At 38.8% G+C, this 12483-nt stretch overlaps 1 protein-coding gene across 2 annotated transcripts in view; it reads left to right on the top strand.

Moving 5' to 3' along the window:
• Window positions 1-12483, top strand: part of ARID1B (AT-rich interaction domain 1B) — a 422870-nt gene that overhangs the window by 323106 nt on the left and 87281 nt on the right. The gene's annotated exons all lie outside the window — the stretch shown is intronic.

Below are 12483 nucleotides of genomic sequence, written 5' to 3'. Positions count from 1 at the left end.
GAGGATCTTTTGGAGTACTAAGGATTCGTTACTTTCAGTCAGAAGATCATACTGTTTACTACTTAAGACTTAAAAAACAAAGAAGGAACGGTGTTGCTTTCATAGTTAAAAAGAGTATAGCAAGAACAGTACTTGGCTACATTGCAATCAATGATCAAATAATACTGATTAGACTTCATGGACAAGTTTATGCTTCAACTGCTGATGCAGAAGAAAAGGAGGTTAATGAGTTTTATGCTCAAGTTCAATTTGAAATCAGCAGAAAATGCAAGCAAGATGTGATGCTTGTGGTTGGAGATTGGAATGCCAAAGTTGGAAACATTAAGGAAGAAAATGTAGTTTGACTGTATTATCTAGGAAATAGAAATGAAGCAGAACAACTTAACAATTTCTGCCAATCTAATGATTTTTTCATTGCTAACACAGTTTTCAAACAATCAAAATGACTACGATATTTATGGATAACACCAGAAGGAGTACACAGAAATCAAATTGGCTATATTATTGACAGGAAGAGGTGGAAGAGCTCATTTATAAGAGTAAAGACGTGGCCAGGGGCTGAGTGTAGAAGAGATAATGAATTATGATCTCTTAAGTGCAAGTTCCAAGTTAAGCCAAAGAAGAAGAAAGCCAACCAGTTTCCATGATGCGATCTTGAGCATGCATTCCCCATTTCCAAAGAAAACGTCAGGTATTGCTTTGAAGTCCTGAACTTTATTGATGGAGAGCCAGCAGAACTGTGGAATGAATTTAAAGATATTGTTATGGATGAATGTGAAAAGAAACTGCCAAAGATCAAGAAACAGAAGGTAGCAAATTGGATGTCAGAACAAACCATGGAAGAGAAGAGAAGCCAAAGCCAGAATGACAAAGATCTCAGGAAGGAACTTAGAGAATTTCAGAGAGTTGCGATGAGAAGTAGTATTACAACAATGTCAGTGAAGACACTGAAGATGGAAACACACAAGGGAAAACAAGAAAAATCTTCCAAATTCAGAAGGAAGTTCCAACCTTGAATTGGTAAGCTAAAGGATGCCAATGGACAGATAGTCACTGATTCTAAGAAGAGCAAAGATTGAAGGAGTATACTAAAATTTTATATATGTCAGTATCCAAGATAATTTAGAAGATAATTCCTTACAAGAACCTCTAGTATTACAAGATGAAGTTAGGTCAGCACTCCAATCATTACCAAGTCAGAAGGCTACAGGAATTGATGGAATATCTGCAGAAAGCAACCAAAGAAGAATCTATAAAGTTTTTAAACAAACTCTTCCAGCAAATGTGGAGAACCAGACAGTGACCAACAGATGGAAGAAGTCACTATACATACTGTACCAATACCAAAGAAAGGAGACTTAACAGACTTAACTATTGTACAATATTTATCCTTAATTTCACATGCTATCAAAATAATGTTTAGGATCATCCAACACAGATTAGAGCCCCACATAGAAAAGGAGATGCCAGATGTTCAAGCTGTCTTTAGAAAAGGCCAAGTAACATGAGACATTATTTCTGATGCACGCAGGATAATTGAGAAAGCCAAAGAATACAAAAAAGAAATCAATATGTGCTTCATTGATTGTAGAGAGGCCTTTGATTGTGTCAGTCATGTCAAGCTGTGCTTAGAAAAATGGGAATTCCAGAACATCTTATTGCCCTCATGCAAAAATATACACAGGTCAGAAAGCCACAGTCCAGTAGAACATGGTGAACCAGAACAGCTTCAGGTTGGCAAAGGAGTGAGACAAAGCTGCTTACTCTCCTTTTATTTATTCAACAAATATGTGGAATATATATCGAGGGAAGCTGAATTGGAAGAAGTTAAGCATGGTTTTAAGGTTGGCAGGAAAAAATCAATAACCATTGATGACATTACTCTGATAGTTGAAAATGCAATTGATCTGCAAACTCTAGTAATGAAAGTCAGGAAGCATAGGAAAAAATAGAACTAAGATTAAATATAAAGACCAAAGTAGAATTGACAGTGAAGACACTGAAGTGGTAGAAAGCTTCTACCTTTTAGGACTGACTATCAACAATAAAGAGCCTCGTGTGGCGCAGAGTGGTAGGTGGCAATATTGCAGCCAAAAACTCTCCCCACAACCCGAGTTCAATCCCAGCGGAAGCTGGATTCTCGGGTAGCCGGCTCAGGTCGACTCAGCCTTCCATCCTTCTGAGGTCGGTAAAATGAGTACCCAGCTTTCTGGGGAAGGTGACTACTGGGGAAGGCAATGGCAAACCACCCTGCTATAGTCTTCCCAGAAAATGTCACAAAAGCGGCATCCCCCCAAAGGGTCAAACATGACTCAGTGCTTGCACAGGGGACCTTTCACACAAAATATATTAAAGTCTATAAAATATAATAAAAGCTTGGTCATGGATAATGTTAAAGGACATATCATCATCATCATCATCTGTGGTAATTACTACCAAAATGCATTTAGGGGATATATTCAATGTATTTGATATAGCATGTTCTCAGTTATTATATTCTACTTCACAACATTGTTGACTACAAAGTGTCTGATTCCAGACCTGTTTGGTTATATGTCTTGCAAACACACAAAGGCTTCTCTTTAACTGGAAAACTTAGTGGTGTAGTGTTTCCATTATGTTGTATTGCTTTATTGAATGTAAACAATCTCTTTCCCATCCTCTTATGATTCATTGGCAGAGAACCGAACAGAGTCTGGTTCTGGGCTCAAGAAAACTTTTAGTTTGAAAATTATACCCAGAATTGATTCATCAGTCAGCAAAAGTTGCCTATCATATCCTGAAAGATCCACTTACCGGTGCAAGAAGCTCCAAGGCCACTGCCTGTTAACTATTGTTTTGAATTCTGCTGGGACATTTGTGGCCACTTAAATCATGGCAGAGATCTATGTAGGTCTTAATGCAAGAAGGAGGGAGGATTGGGGGATTGGTTCTTTTTGCACAGAGTGGTAGATCCTGTTTTCCATGATCCCCTGTGCTCTACTTTTCTCTACCTTTGGGAATGCTTCCAGCTGAGGTTATTGATTGGAGACCAACATCAGCATCTTCACTGACTGACAACCTGATGAACCGCAGTAGAGAGAAGCATCCAACTCTGAATTGCAGGGCCAAATAGAAATGCTTTTTTTATGAATAATTTATCATAACCTGCACTTTGAAAATTCAGACCTTAATCTTCAAATTGCTTTTCTGGCATAAGCTTTACTGCCATTTTGTTTCCAAAGCATTATCCTGATGTTTATCTTCAAGAGAGCTGGCTTTTTATTCAGAATATTATTGAATCCCCTTCCATGCTATGGCTGATCTTTTGTGACCCAGCTTGTTTAAAATGCCCATTTGTTTCATGCAGCAAATACAAAATTTGTAACCAGTGAAGTTACATTGATTTTGCCAACACATTTCTCCAAAGCTTTAGTAAGTTCTGAGCAGCGTGCACATAAACAAGCCTGAGTTCCCTTTTGTGCCGTACCATTGATTAGAGACTTCTTTGAAATGGAAAACTTTGCCTTTTTAAAAAGACGTTTACGTTAGTTGTTACATTTACTTGCTTGAACCATTTTCCACTAAACTTAGAAAAGGGAGGGAAAATGCCAGGATTCAAAGGAAAGGGGCTTGTCGATCATTGATAAAACCCTAGCAGAAAATCATTCCTGTTGAAGACACATAATCTGCAAGCATTTGTTACAGTAATTTAAACACTTGACTTACTGATCTAAACATTTCCAACTGAAAACACTTAGTGACCCTCCAATTTCTGGCAGTGTTTGTGTTCCTTCTAGCAAATGTGCAACGTTTTCCTCCATGTTGAAAGAATGCGTGCACAAGCAAAAGACCACTAATCATTTAAAGCATCTCAGTACTCTGTGGTACAATGTAAATCAAACTCTTTATGGAATTTGCTTTGATGCTATAAGATTTTTCACCATTCTTACATATGCAGCCCTACGACAGGCCCCAACTCTTCTCACCTTTAGGAAGGCCATTAAGACTGGACTCTTCCCCCAGGCATTAGGGCTCAATTGAGTGAGCATCCCCTTTTGGTTGTTCTGTTATGTGCTGGTAGCCATTTTATATTTTGTATTTATACATTGTATATGTTTATTGTTATATGAGATTTTTTTCTCCTTTTTGATTTATTGTTTTTATGCTGCACACTGCTCAGAGTCACATCGTTTGAGTTGGGCAGTCTTGTAAATCTTGAAAATAAATAAAATGAATAGAAATAAATATCAGAAACATTAGCAAACTATTAAATTACAATTCTATTTATCCAAAGGAATCTCATTTTATCTTATAATTTTCAGTTGGGTAGTTCATGATCCTAAGCCTAAAAATAACTGTGTACCACATTCTAATAGATTACTTCCCCACAAATATTTTGAATTGCATTGTTTGCATATGTATGTAATATAAATGTTGCCTGAGCTTAATCAGCAGGAAATTTGGTCAGACTGGTTCCTTCAGAATTTCCTTTGCTGGCCATCAGAGAAATCAGTACTGCAGTATTTATAGGAATTAATCTCTGGGAAGCAAAGATAGAGCAGCATTGATAATGTACATCAGTACTAGGGCTACCAAGTCAGGGCTGCAAAAATCTGGTCAGCCATAAGATTTTTCCAAAGACTTAGACTTTTCTGTAGCTCTTTGCTGACATGGATATTCATCCTAATTAGTACACTGGGGTTTTCTGTCATGCTCACCTGCATCCTGCTTCTGCCTGCTGGCCTGGGTCCACTCATTCTGCACCCTAGGCAATGCCTAGCTTACTCTTTGAGCTCAGGCCAGTCCTCCAGCAGACCACAACCAGGTTTCTTTGTTTTTTAAGGCTGAAGGCCCCACTGGGCATGTAGGTACTACTCCCTATCCCTGATGGAATTCAATTTATAGGAAGTCAGATAACAGTGCAGCAAAAACACATATGCCCTTTCTACCATTTATACCTTTTCAGGGCCTCACCCTGCTGAAAACGAGGAGCTGTGGTCCTTTAAGAATGAGTTTGGTTGCCCCAAAAGGGAGTCATCATTAGACCTCAACTGATGTAGAGGGTGTCAGCCTTAAAGAAAATGGGAGGGGAAAGCAAGAAAGGAAAGCAAGATAAATACTGAGCCTGAAGTTGGGCAATCTTAAACATCTGCACCAGGGAGCACAGAGGTTGTTGACAGCGGCAGAATGCAACAAAAAGCCCAGCAGTAGCAGCCCAGAATACCATCAGAGGTGGGTCACAACAGCAGCAGCAGTGGAGCAGCTGAGACAGGACAGCTAGAGGAGCAAGGCAGGATTTGGTGAAGATGGCCAGACAAGGGCAGCAACAGCGAGGAGCATCAAAGACAGCTGAGAAGATGTCAGTTAAACCTGTTGGGCAGGACCCAGTGGACTGACATCCAGGAAAGCTGCGCCAGAGCCGAAATCTGATTATGCTACATTGGAGGCCAAAGTGCTAGTAGATATCCCAAAGAAGTCTAGGGCTCTGGCAAGGGTGGCTGAAGGCCACAGGCTTCCAAATAAGGCCCATGGGTGAAGCAGCAGCCCAGGAAAAAGGAATTTGTCAGCTCCTCGATGCTTCTGTTCAGCCACAAGCCTACACACCAGCCCAACCACAAGTCTTAAGTGCTGAAACACCACACAAGCTGGGTGCACGAATGACTGGGGGCCATGGTGGTAGAGGTACTGTAAATATAGGAGTAGCATGCATCCAAAATATCATAGGAAAGATAGAACTAAGAGCTAGGATAGATTAAAATAAAGTGGGTCGTACGTCAGAATAAGATGGATAATGGGAAATACAGTAGTCTGATTATTTATTCAATTTATATAGCCGCCCATCTCAAACCAGTAACTCTGGGCAGCTAACAATAATAAAAACAATAATGAGAATCAAAGTGTATAAATTAGAATAAAATCTTAAGTTAAAATGTTAAGGAGGGTACTTAACCTTGGATTTAATTGTAAAACTGTTATTTTGTAACATTTTGATGATAAAAAGACTCTTCATAAAAATCATGTCACTTCCTCTCTGAGTCTGTCACCATTCTTTCTGAGCCAGTTCTGACTTTAGTTTAATTGCCCCATTGATAGGTTAGAGAGTTTAAATGATAGTTCAAGATATTTGTGGAGAAAGCAATAGTTCAAGTCACAAATCACGCCCCCAAATTGGCACAAATCATATTTTTCTCATGTCTATATTCAAGTTAGCAAGTTAGTTTAAAAGACGTAATGACAGTGTAATGAAATACATGTTTAAAATAACAATAGTTTAAAAAAAGTAAAACAGTAACTGTAGACACACAAGACGCATCAGCAGCAATAAAGTGCATCATATGAAGTCCCCGACTAAAGACATTTCTTGTAAATTCTCAGCTTAAGTAATTCTACGTATCACTGAGTATTATGAATGACCATAAATGCTAGTGCCTTTTAATGACTTCCCTGTCTAATTTGCTTATTGATGATGTTTCTAACAATACACATTTCTTGCTTCACTTGAACTACATATTTATTGTGTACTCCATGGAGATGGTTTAGCAGACTAAGTTGGCCCATTGCTCCAGTAGACAGTTCCTGATTTTCCACCTGGATTGGATTTAGCTTTCTCTCTTAGTTTTAATAGTCACTAAACTATTTAAGTGGTCATCTCACACAGGTCTTTTACGTATATTTTGTATCTAATTAATGATCTTTTATCTTTGATTATACGTTGCCCAGTCTGGAGAAGCGTAAGGGTAAATTCAGCCATACAATATTAGTAGAATTATAGAGCACATTACGTTTGTAAGGTATCTTTCATTCGAACAAATTCTTTGTTCACAAAAAAACAAAATCTTTACTGGTAGGAGGGAGCAATTATGCCTTATTTAGTACTGATTCTAAGACAAGACAAATGTAGTAAAATATAAGGGTACAATCCTCTGGGTAATTCTCTTAAGCCAGCTCCATTGGGATTGGGGTGGTGCATCCATTCTAGTGCTCCTTGATGTCTCAGCAGCTTTCAGTACTGTTGACCACTGTATCCTTCCGGACCAGTTGTGGGCGTTAGGAGTGGGAGGCATGGTGCTGCAGTGGTTCACATCCTTCCTCAGTGGTCAGTTCCAGTCAGTGTTGACAACGGGGGGAGAGATCATGTCCACGGCCCCTCACATGTGGGGTGCCTCAGGGCTTGATACTTAGGGAATTTTTCCCTGTTTAACATCAATATGAAACCATTGGGTGAGGTCAACCATTTTGGCGTTCTGTATTATCAGTATGTCGATGATACCCAGCTTTACATCTCAACCCCAAGCAGCACAGGTGAAGCTGTCAATGTATTGACCCAGTGCCTTTAGGCTGTTTGGGTCTGGATGGGGTGGAAGAGACTTCAGCTCAATCCTAACAAGACTAAGTGGCTGTGGCTGTTTGGCCTTGGCCTACCGGGTCAGGGATGTTACCATCATTGGTCTTGGATGGGGCTGCGCTTCCCCATTCAAGACTGGTGCGCAACTTGGGGCAGGGGTCCTTCTGGATTTGCAGCTACTGCCCAAACAGCAGGTGGCAGCTATGGCCAGGAGGGTCTTTGTACAGGATGTTTACCTGGTGTGCCAGTTGTGCAGTTTCCTCAATCTGGAGGCCCTTCAGACAGTTACCAGTGCCCTGGTCACCTGACAACTGGATTACTGCAATGCACTTTACATGGGGCTGCCCTTGAAGACCACCCAGAAGCTACAGCTGGTTCAATTTGCAGTGGAGCAAGTAGTAATGGGTGCCTGACTGCATGCCCATGTGTCACCACTACTACACGAGCTGCATTGGTTGCCAGTCAGCTTCTAAGTGCAACTTAAGGTGCTGGTTATTACCTATAAAGCCCTGTATTGCAAAGGGCCTAGATATCTGAGGGACCGCTTGTTTCCAATTGTTTCTGCCCACCCAGTACGTTCTGGCAGAGTGGGTGTGCTTCAAGTCCCCTCTATTAAATAGCTGTTACCTCATCAGACCAAGGAAGCATGCCTTATTTGTCACAGCCCCCACCCTCTGGAACAGCTTCACCCAGAAATAAGGACAGTGCCCTCTCTCCTAGGATTCCGTAAAGCTCTTAAAACCTGGCTTCAGTCCAAGACCTGGGGTTAATGTATTTTTGCTTGTTTGTTTTTGGGGGGAGGGGCTGTTTTGTCTGATTTGTGTTGTTTTTAGATCATTTTAGTCTGGGCTGTCTGTGTGGTGGTATGTTTTATGTGTTTGTATGGATTTTTCTCATTTTGTACACCACCCAGAGCCCATTGGAGTTGGGCAGCTATTATAAATGTGAACAATAAAATAAATAAAGGAAAGCTATATATGTGCCAGATATATGCAAAATAAATGGACACAAAATAGGGCTTAAATTATGAAATCTGTGTTCTGGATCCTAGATCATTACTAGAATATAATATAGTTAAATATTATTTCAATTTTTTGTACAGGTTAACACAGGTAATTTCTCAGTAAGAATGAAATATAAAACTGACATTTTATTAAAGGATTAATGAAAAGTGATTAACTATATTCCTATATTCTTAGAGAACTCCTGCAAAAACCATTTGTTTGGCACCCTTGGTGCTCTTCTTGGTTTGAAATAAGTATGCCCTGTTTCATCATGCTTAGATTAAAATAGTACATAGGGAACAGCTAAAAATACAGAATCTAATGGAAACATTAAATGGTCTCATGCTGTTACTCTGGCATACATTTTCATGAAGAGGATGCTTTATAAGCCTTTATTTATTAAGGAAAATATATATGGGTCAGGATTAATTAAAAAAACTTTTAATTGTTTTCTCTTTATAATTTTCACAGCGGTACATAGTTAAATATTCATGATAATGTTGATGATATGCTAAAGGTCTGGAGTTTCAAAATCAACACAGGTTATTTAACCCTTTTCATCTGATGCACCATCAGAGATTTCCTCAGAAAATCCCAAAGCTCTGGAATAATTAGAAGAAAGTAATGAGGATTTAATTAGTCCTTGAGATGCACTAAAATAGGACTACTGAGAACTTTTTTTTCCCTTGTTTGGACATGGACTGCAAGTAGATCTGATGTTATTTCAAATGCTGTGATATGCTAGAAAATGTATTCCATTGCTGGAGGCAGTTTCATGGCACCATTCTGTGCCTGACAGATCTGCACGGAAGGTACCCATCATGACAGTTTCTGGAAAAAAACACCCTTGTGTTTGCCATCCTTTGCCAATATTCAGCTTTACATTCTTCTTCCTCTGGGCTCTTCCTTTTCTTTTCTTTTTTTTCCTTCCTATCATTTATGTGCTGCATCTAGTGTTAGTGTTTTATCTTGCTTTTTTCCATTGGTTTTTAAATGGGGGAAGGACAGGAAGGAAAGGGGTCCATAAGTGTGTTTGAAAAAAAGTGGATTGCAAAGAATCACAGTGGGTAACAAATTGGAGCCTTATAGAATCCAGGTGTTGCCAAAGAAAACCTTGATCTATTTGACACACCTGCATGTAAGCATTATCTCAAAATCAAGTTCTTATTTAGATCTTCACAGACGTGATATTTATCAAGAGTTGCAATGTAGTAAATGTCAGTGGGGTGGAGATTGTTATCCAGGAAGAAGCAGAAACAGAAAGGATGTGCTCTGGCATTTTGATGTTCTCTTTATGCCTTTTTGGATGCACAGTGGCAAACTGAATTTTTGTTGCTTCAAGCTCTTGATTTACTTATTCCTTTTAAAATTCTTTACTTCTATTATCTATGTCCTGTCACTTCATCATGCATTTATTTTCATTTAATGAAACAAACACATTTATCTTTATGGAAGTCATATGTACAACTTAGGGAATTTTTCCCTCACATTCCCAACTCAGATTCCATCATCATTTAGTACTGACATTGATAAAAAGTCTCTTTTTCCTGACATCTATTTGCCATCTCTAAGTGAGATGCAAAGGAAGAAAACTCCTAATCAAATTGCAACTCTAAAAGCACTTTCGAGTAGGTCTGTTTTTGATCTTAAGAGGATATTCTATTCCATTTTTCTTCTGAGGAGGATTTACAACTGATCCTGAGCATAATAAACCTATTCACACTGTTATTCTGTATTTTTTATACAGTTACTTCATATTTTTATATTCTTTGGGGGGGGGGGGTTAATCCAAAGCAGAACTACAGTAACATGAAAATCATTTTAAACTTTGCTTTTAAATCTGGTTTGTTTGAAAGCTCTCCAGCAGGGTTCCCAATTTGCTGACACTATGCACAATTGCACCTTCTGGCTTCTTTTTCTGGTTTATTTGCACAGGGAAAGGAGCAAAGTAATGGTATGCAAATGCATGCAATGTATATTTGCTTACCACTAACACTGGTATGAGATAGAAGCAATTTCCACTATATAGATGTTACCCAAGTGCTCCAGTGGTATGTAATCATTTGTGCAGTGATCATGTAGCCTGCAGGGATAATCGATGGACGTTTCTAGAGATCGTTAATTCAGCAGCTTTTGGCCAACTGTGAAAAAGGCCCTGTTCGCTCGCCAGAAGTTCCTCTCTGAGAAGAACAGCACTTCCACTAATGAGGTTTTGTGGGGTTAGGGAGAATTTGAAATATGCTATATAGCTTAAGGGGCTGTCAAGAGCAAGACCACATGTAGTATATTAGAATGTAGTGAAGAAGAGTCGAACAAGTGCTTCATTCACAAAACCAAGGGAGATGAGAGCAGTCATCATGACTAACATCGTAAAGCAGCTGTAGTCTGGTAGTGTCTTTTAATTTTTGATTCTTAACCTGTCAAGGATTCAGGGACATACGGTATTGGGAATTAGTTCACTGGTTTAGAAGGTTGCCATGATAATTTTTGATCTGGTGACACCCAATGCTTGTCAAGGACAAAAGATTAGTTTGCTGCTGCTGCTGCTGCTGCTGCTGCTACCAATTTTAAAAGGAATATCAGAGTACCAAACTAGCTCAACTCTGGGAGAATCTCAGTGCCAGTTCAGCACCTGATAGATGTCAGCTTCAAGCGAATCTGACCACCATACGCATTCCCAGCCAACTGCATCTTGAGACTCAGCTGATTAATTTTGGCATTTGTTAAATGTGCAGCAAAAAAGCTTTTTCATAGAAAAATGAACAGGCAGGGTGTATGCAAAGATAAAAGGCAGCATCTTCATCAACTGCTTGGAGGAAGAAGACAAGCTTGAACTAAATAATCATATCAACAGAATAAAAACCTAAAATCAAATCTCTAGACAAATGTAGCAGCTAGTTACTGGGCTCTTTCCTTTGGTAAACCGTTCCATTTTCCTGCAGATGAATTTCCATTTACTTCATCTGAAACAATATTTTTGTTATTGTTGTTGAGCAGGGGGAGCAACTGGATTATATTCTGCTTTAGTACAATTGCTGACAATAAGTCACCTCAGTAGAAACATTTCTACTGATAGCTAAATCCTCAGCTCCAGACTTTAATAAGAAACAAATCAGAACCATTCTTTGCTGAAAGATTTTACATGAGGTGAAACTTTTGTTAAGCTTGCAATAAAGTTTCTGTTGAATTTCATCTCTGTCCTAGTGAGTTTCCTTCTTGTTAGTTTTGAAATCTGGGTTTCTCTAGGTTAGTAAACTTGTTAACTTAAAGTGGTAAATCCTTACATAAACTTAAAACTATTGAAGTGCTTATTTAAGGTGTAGAATCGTTGATTTATCTTTATGTCCATATACAAAATATCAATTTAAACTAATCTGTACTTTAAAAGAGCATTAAAGGATAATACATATCCTTTAATTGTGTGGGTTTCAGCCACTTCTGTGGAAGGCTGGGCACAACTGCATGAACAACACTATATATTAAGGGCAATGAGGAAGGGAACTCTACTTGCAAAGTGCTGTGAAATAGTTCAGACTGATGCAAAATCATGTCCATTATTTTCTGTAATTCCTGTGCTATCCCAGTTCTTTTCCTGTACAGAATAATATATTAGAAACTTCTAGAGGTTAGAAAAAGTAAAAACTGGTATGCAATCCTAATTCTCCAGAGGGGTGCCCTTGTATATCTGTGTGGCTCAGGGCATCCTGAGCAATATCACTGGTAACCTTCCCCTTCTTCAACTTTGTGGAACAATTCAATTATGTTCAGATTACATTTGCTTCATTTAACTTGGTGATTAAGATTTCTCTCTCCCCAGTTTTGGATTCTTTTTGTGTTTTGTTTTCTTACCAGACTGTTGATCTTGTTGAACCTTTTGTACCTAGGACAATTCTTTTAAAAAGTGCCACAATGACAAAGGCAGTGCCAGTCCCTGACAGTCATTTGAACTGGAACATAAAGAAGATTCCTTTTGACCAAAGGGCAACCAGCAGACTTAAAAGAATCAGTCATACCCCCTTTACCCCTTGTTACAATACTAGTCTTGAACACAATAATCATCAGTAAGATGGTAACTTAATATTACAGCACGTGATTTGTTTCCAAAGTTCTCCCAATCCAATCTCTGATCTTTTCTAAAGTAAGGTTTGAAGA

Source organism: Candoia aspera, chromosome 1 (genome assembly GCF_035149785.1).
Source record: "Candoia aspera isolate rCanAsp1 chromosome 1, rCanAsp1.hap2, whole genome shotgun sequence".
Classification (NCBI taxonomy): domain Eukaryota; kingdom Metazoa; phylum Chordata; class Lepidosauria; order Squamata; family Boidae; genus Candoia; species Candoia aspera.
Note: the sequence above shows the minus strand (reverse complement) of the source record. Positions and strands in the feature narration are given on the sequence as shown.